Raw genomic sequence first — 8,353 nt, 5'->3', positions numbered from 1 at the left:
ATCCGTTGATAATTTGAGAAAACGTAAAACATGAAATTTGTAGACCTTTGAAATAAACTTCCAACGGTGTATTGTGAAGCTCGAACGGAAGTCTATGCTAGGAGTTATGCCCATTTTACTACATGTTATCGACTTGGTGTAAAATTGACAAGGGAGCTCGTCGAGCGAGGCCCAAAGCGAGGCAAGGGCTCGCCTTGGACTGTGCTCAGCGAGGTAGGGGTCCAAAAGTTGGACAAAGTCAAGAAAATTGTCTAAGTGTAAAATGGACAAGGGAGCTCGTCGAGCGAGGCCCAAAGCGAGGCAAGGGCTCGCCTTTTACCGCGCTCAGTGAGGTAGGGGTCCAAAAGTGGGACAAAGTCAAGAAAATTGTCTAAGTGTAAAATGGATAGGGGAACTCGCCGAGCGAGGACCAAAGCGAGGCAGGGGAAAGCCATGGACCGCGCTCGGTGAGACAAGGGGTCCAAAATGACCCATGCTATAAATTCAACACTTTAACTCGAAATTTCATTTATCAGACATTCCAACTACGTTCTAAAGCCCTAAGCAGTTACTTTTCTCCTCTCCTCATCCTCCCACGTCAAGGTAAGATCGCTCTAATGATTCCTAAGTAATTATAACAGTAATTCATGAATTGTAACATGATTCTTCAACCAAAACATAAGATTTCCAAGGCAAATCCATCTCCAATCAATGAGAGAGATCAATGTGTGAATTTCCTTTCCAATCTACCTCGTGGTTCAAGTGATTCAAAGCTAGAATTTTGGTGTTCTTCGTCAGAGAAGTAGTTTAGTTCGTCGGATTAGAGCGTTTACAGGTATGTGGAGTTACTATCTACGTGTGGGAATATTGTTGACACCTAATTTTGGCTCGACGTGCTTAAAATTAACGTTTTGGGGGGCCCTGATTCGTTAAAGAGCAAGAAATACATTTTTTACACATTTTTACACTTTTTCAACAATTTATTGATGATTATCATTATTTTAGGAATTTTCTCAATTTATTGTCATTTTTCCAAGAATCATTATTTTGCACATGTACAGCGTAATACTATCATTTTTGTGCAATTAATAATTGTTTCTAAATTTTATAGCAATACATTTTCATATCTTATACATTAATAATTACATTTTATACTTACACATGTATTAGTACAGTCCGACAATGCAGAGAAAACCAGAGCAATTAATTTTTAAATGCAGAGCAAAATTTGATCAAGTCAAGGTCTCGTCACCCTTTTTTAAAAAAAAAAAAAAGTTGACATTTGAGTTGATGGGTTAGGATTTGATTAGTTAAAATAAATAAGGGGACAAAGGGGTATGGCTTCATTATTTTTGAACAAAAAAAGAGATGTTTGTTTATATTATAAGAAAAGGGAAGGGGTTAATATTTTTTAATGAACTCATCTCCACTTTACACGCACACACTACTACACTTGTAGTTTTCAGATTTTTGTTTTCTTGAAGCCCAAATCATTTTCTTTCCTTCCAAAAATTTTCAAAGAAAAGAAACCCTAAACATTTTCCCTCCTCTCATATGTTTTTTTACACGCCGCCGCCTCCACACCGGAGCTCCGGCGACGCTCCAAAACACATCCCTTCCCATTTTCCAGCTCATCTCCCCATCTTCGTCTTCTTCGCTGCTCCGGCGAGGAGCTTCAAGCCCCGGTGAACCGGAGCAGCCCATAACGACCAAATACCACGCCAACAACAACATGACGCCACTGCCCTTCCTTTCTTCCTCCATATCCGTTCTCTTTTTTTTCTTTTATCATGAATGGAGCAGCCACCACGCCACCAAACCACAAACCCGCTGCCCCACCACTTCATCTTCCCCTTTCTCCATTAACGTCGACCACCATGCCCACTTCCCGCTCCGATGAACTCCATTAACGTCGACCACCATGCCCACTTCCCGCTCCGATGAACTCCATTAACGCCGACGAGCAGTCCGTTTGTCCCCTTTCCCTTGTTCTCCAAGCTTCAACAACAATAGCAACCAAACAGCAACCAAACGCCACAACTGAACAGACCATTTCGTCTTCTCCGTCAAACACCATCAACACCACCACCACGAAATCCAGCCACCACCTACCTCGCGTCACCGGAAAACAGCCATTGACGGCGAGTAAAGCACTGCTCTGCTTGTTTTCTTCTCTTCTTGCTCTTTTCTTTGTTTTATTTTTTGATTTCACTAACCCATATCTCCACCTGTTTCTTCCTTCAGATCAGAACGAAAATGCCATTAGCTACATTTTATTGTGCTTTAGTTTTCTTCTAGACTAATCTCGTTTAATTTAATTATGTTTTAACTGTTAATATTTTATGTTGTTGTGGCGTATGATTTATGGTTAGATTCGTATGTTTTTTGGTGATTCTTTCTGTTATGGTATCATTCTGGTAATGTCGTCGAAACGACGCCGCCCCTCTTCTCTTCTTTGGCGGTTGTCACACCGGAAGAGACCCACCGGATTACTTTCCGGTATAACTCCACTGTTGTTGCTTTGCATTTGATTATTCTGGCTGATCTAAGTTCTTTGCTGAAGACTTGCTCTCTGTTGAGAAGGTTTGCTCCATTTTGGCCATGGTTTGCTACTGGACAAACTGCACTTTTTCTCCTTTCCCTGGTTGACTTGCAGCTTGTTCTTATTTTTGTTTTGTACTATTGCACTTAGTTTCTTATTTGGACTACTTTACATTAACTCTTTTGCTAACAAATATTGCTTAAATTGATTTGGACAAATAATACACCCAAACTGGCCGATGAAGAAATTTCCGTCGATTTCCAAGGCCTTCCATGTACAAATACGGGTTTTTATTTTAAGTTTATTCATTATTTCTTTAATTCATCCGATATTTATTTATTATCTTACTAACATTTTTATTAAGTCTCATGCAGGTATCCGGAGTTACTTTTTGAAGATGACACTCAAAAGAAGTTCAAATAACTTCTTAAATTCTCTGTTTATATTTTTTTTTTTACATTCTTAAATTATACAAGCATAAAATATAGTGAAACTTTACTTTTTAGGGTGCAGGTTGGTGGTATTTATTTATGATCTGCTTAGGTGATTTAAACTTTATGTGTTTTAGACAAATTAATATTAGGCAGTTATTATTTTCGTAGCTAATATTCTTATAGTTATCATGTTTCGCTAGAGTTTTAATTCAATAGCTTAGCACACTTAAGTAAATAAATAGGGTGATTTACCTCAATATTTAGGCTTTAGAATGTACTCTCATAATTAATTTATTAGGCGTACATACTTAGCTAGTTAAATTAGTTAACTCACCTTGAGTGCAAAATAATTTCATGTCCATTCCTTATACCCTTTTCACATACCCAAGCTTCTAAGTTGCGCATAACTTTTTTTAAAAAAAAATAATTATTATATCACATATGTATAAAATATGTATTGCACGATTATTTATGTGAATAGTCATATTAGTTATTCTTTAGTCTAAATTCTACTAATTTTTGTAAATAATAATCAAGCCTTTTTACACCTCCCTCGTATAGTGAAATTGGTCCAGCCGGGAACCACATTTGTGGATTCTGAAGGATGCCTAACACCTTCCCTTCGGAATAATTTGAACCCTTACCTAGAATCTCACTTATTTTCGTAGACCATGTTAAGCTGCATATATTAATAATTTATAGGTACCCTAGTATACCTTAAATGCTAGGTGGCGACTCTGTATATAATTAACTATTTCAGAGCTCCATAAGTTGTGCTTTGTTTAGCCTCGGTTAAAATAAGGTGCAACAAATATCATTGTTCTTCCCTACGCCTCTTATTCCATAAAGTATGAATCTTTACGAAAACTAGGGTTTCTATACCATGCTCATAACAACCCTATGTCCATGTCCATGATTGTATTATGTATGAATTTCTATTATTCTATCATTATGTTCTTAATAACTCCATATGATTATTGAGAATTAGTCCGTAATCCATGAACACCATATCTTGTATTCCATGGGTTCTTGCATGCATGTTTTTAACTAAAAATGATTATTTCATGAATATCCTACATGTCTACAAGTTTTCATGCAACTATATTATATAATTACTTTCATGCCATGACACAAGATACATACATGCTAAATACAAGTTATTTCATGAAACCATGTTTGCAAGTTATTTCGCGAAATCATGATTACAAGTCACGTACACGTTAATTTACGAAAATCATGGGCTTCTTAGCCAATTATATCATGTTCATGTTTTTGGGAGTTGAACGAATTACCGAGAAGGCTCAGATAGCCTGAAACTATGTAGCCACCGTAGGACAAGGATCGCTCCGCCCAGTTAGGACGATTCCTTAATTTTACACTGAATGGATCCATCAGGCACGTTACCACCTAATAACCCAGCAAGGTATGGGGGCTCTACTGGTCCGGCAAGGTACCAGACTCCGCGTATCCACGTGGTGATATCATGTTGTCGGTTTATGAAATGGTCTCCATACTTATCATGTTTTACTTATGTTATATATATATATAGGCAAAAGACATAAATTGACCCTTAAACTATACCCCAAATGTCGATATCACACTTAAATTTTACTAGTAACCTATTACACACCTAATATATAAAAAAGTGATATTATTTACCCCCTGAGAGCTGATATGGCACAAAATATAAACTTCAGTATTATATCTCCTTCAAGGAGATTAACCGTTAATATCTTAGTATTTTGTATCAAGTCGCAACCACATAGTAATCACATCTTTCAGGACGGGATATATTAATGTTTATTTCCTTCAAAGAAATCAACAACAACTAACCATAATGTATCAATGTGGTTATAGTAGAAAGCATTTTACTCTGTTTCCTTTTTCCTTAGGATGATACTTTAATACGCGACGTACGACAGGTACGTATTGCAATGCCTTAATTTCATACCACAAAAATAACATGTATATTCATTGTTATTTATCTCTCCAAGAGATAGGTCGTGGTATTTTTCATTTACTTGAAACTGATTATTCAAATGTGCTTGCAATACGACGTTACTCAATAACTCGTTATTTTGCTCAAGCACAAGAAGAAATCGCTCCAGAACATTTCTCAGATATTTTACCAGTTTTTTATGCTTCAGGAGTAAAGTTTCAGAGTTTTACTACTTCGAGAGTAAAGCATATAATATTCAGAATATTTCTTCTCAATTATTCTACCTCTTCTAGAGATGAATCATGATATTTTCACAATCAAATGCACGTTCATATTTACATGCTCTACTGCATACTATCACATTCACTTCAGAGAATGGATTTGTATTTGCAACATTTATCAAAAGTTCTCATTTTTCAAGAATGAAACATAATTATCCAAACGTGCCTTAAACATATTAAATTGTGATAGCTTAGAACCTCTTTTAAAAAATTGCTACTTTGGGAGCAAATTGAGGCAAACATATTTAGTCCCAACAATAAGACCATAAAAATACTCCCACTTCTGGTGGTTATAGACATAGATGAATTTAATCATAACGAGATTTAATAAATATTATCACTTCGAGTGATCATATATTTCTTGTAAAATCTCAATCTTAGTCATTTAAGGGGTATAAAATTAACATCATGATCCCTCGTAACAATATTATTCTTCAAGAACAAATTTAAGGCATAACTGATCGAGTAAACCATTAATTAGGTTGCGGAGATCAAATAATCCAAGTATACAAAATAATTGTGACAAACATCCAAAAATCCATGAAGGATGATATATAATATACTACTAATGCTATGTATTCATAGCTCTTTTCCGTAAAAGCAATTTTGCATACGGCAATTAATTCCAAATGTTTAATCACAACTAATAAGAGAGGATGAATACCATTTTTATTCACGCCACATAGTTAGAATGTCAAAGAGCTCAGTAAAGAGAACTTGTGTCCCTCGCTATATTAAAAACAACAAAGGGAACAATAAAAAGAAACGAAAATTGCTAAAAGGGATACCTGATGCAGCTCTTACTTTCTTCATCTTTTAAAATATTTGCTCAATAAAAGTCTCATGCTGATAACGTGTTATAAAATAAAGGCTATAAAGTAAATACAGCAGAGACAAATATATAGTAAAAGATTGAATATGTATATCTCATTTCTTATAAATGAGCTACTATATATATATATGGAAAAATATTACTTGGTGGCCAAGTAATCCAACTTGGTCACCAAGGTAAACACAAACTTTGCTACCAAGCAATGTTGCTTTCCCTCCAAGTTACATTAATGAACATCCATTAATATTTATAACACTTATTAGTAACTATTTTATTATTTTTCCGTTTCATAAAAAATACTAACATTTTTGTTTCAAGAATTAGCGATCAAAAACAAATGCAAACCATCGCTTCTTTTCTTTTCTTTTCTTTTTCGCTAGTTTCACATCCCAATCAAGGCAAAAAACAAAAATTGACCCTCAAACTATACCCAAATATCGATATCACATTTAAACTTTACCAGTGACCTCTTACACACCTAATATATGAAAAGGTGGTATTATTTACCCCCAGAGAGCTGATGCGGCACAAAATATAAAAATAATTTTAAAAGGGGTGTGTTTTATTAAAATTAATTCATTTTTACTTTTGTTTTTTAATACCAAATTCATATTCTTTTAATCCCATGCCCACCCCATCTCTTCTTCATTTTTCCGCCACTGCTCCCCCGCCCCTTCTCCTCCTCCTCCCCTTCTCTGCCACTGTGCAAATTCTATAACTCTCCCCTAAGTTTGGTACTTTTCCATATCCTCTTTTTATTTTTTTTGAATATCCATTCATTTTCAGTTTCAATACCCTTTGATTTCATTTTATTTCATTTTTAATTGTAATTTTGAGTTTTTTTTTTTTTCAGTTTTTAGCATTTGGGTTTTGCTTAATTAAGTAGATAAACCAGAAAATGGTGAAATGAAGAAAAAGAAGAAAAAGGGTTTTGGGGTGGCGTTGGAGGAGAAGAGGGCGTGGTGGTGGTGGTGGAATGAGGGTGGAGGAAATGAAGATGAAGAAGAAGAAAGGGGGAGGGGGTTTTGCTAATGAAGAAGAAGGGTTTGGGGGGTCATCTCCCACCATGTGACTGGTTTTCAGCTCTTAGGGGTTAAATAATATCACTTTTTCATAAATTAGGTGTGTAACAGGTCACTGGTAAAGTTTAAGTGTGATCTTGACATTTGGGGTATAGTTTAAGAGTCAATTTATGTCTTTTGCCCCCAATCAACTATCAGTTATTCACTTTTGGCATAATACATAAATAGATCCTCAAACTTGGCCTCGGCTGGCAAGTCTGCCCTCCAACTTTGGGTGTGCACAAGTTGGCAACTCAACTTATATAAAGTTGAACACATAAATACAAATGTTGACGTGGGGCATAAATTTTTGTGGTGTCTGGATGATCATTTTGTAAGTTGGAGTGTGCAACTGACAAAGTGGAGACAAGTTGAGGTGCCTACTTGTGCATACCCAAAGTTTGAGGGCATACTTGTCAGTTGAGGCCAAGTTTGAGGACACGTTTATGTATTATGCCTTCCCTTTTCCTATATGAACTATCACCATCTATGTATTAAAACACGCCTCAACTATCAATTAGTTCCCTTTGCCTACCTGGATGATCACCATCGTTTAGGTAGGAAAAAAAACAACTAATGTGTGTTCTAATACATAGATGGTGATAGTTCATGTAGAAAAAGGGGAACAACTGGTTGTTAGGGCGTGAAACTCGCAAAAAGTTAATAGTTTAGGTGTATATTTTCACATTATCTCTTTTTTTTAATGAAAATTGTATAGCTAGTAATATAAATGTTATTAATTATCTAAAATTACAAATTTCAAAAATCTTATAACCACATAGATGTAATGATATGTTTAAGATAACCACATAGATGTAATGATAGGTTTAAGATTGCAACTATTGATATTTTTTGTTATTTTTAAATTTATAAATGTTACATTAATTATCTAAAATTATAAATTTCAAAAATCTTATAACCACATAGATGTAATGATATGTTTAAGATAACCACATAGATGTAATGATATGTTTAAGATTGCAACTATTGATATTTTTTGTTATTTTTAAATTTTGTGTCGAATCAAAACACATCAAATAAATTGATACAGATGGAATACTAGTTACAAGTAGCTTATTCTTATTCCTCCAATTGAACCTCCACCAAACAATCTATGGATTCATTTTATCCTCAAACTTTAGATATAATATAATCAAACTTTAGATGACTTCTACTCTTTTACTATAAAATATAATATTCTATCAAAAGCAAACTGCTTTATGCCTTCACATAGTTCAAACACTTCCAACATACTTCATTCTTAAAATCAAACATGTTTGGAACT

The sequence above is a fragment of the Lycium barbarum genome, chromosome 4 (assembly GCF_019175385.1).
Source record: "Lycium barbarum isolate Lr01 chromosome 4, ASM1917538v2, whole genome shotgun sequence".
NCBI lineage: Eukaryota > Viridiplantae > Streptophyta > Magnoliopsida > Solanales > Solanaceae > Lycium > Lycium barbarum.
The sequence above is the reverse complement of the archived record's forward strand: the minus strand, read 5'-3'. Positions refer to the sequence as shown.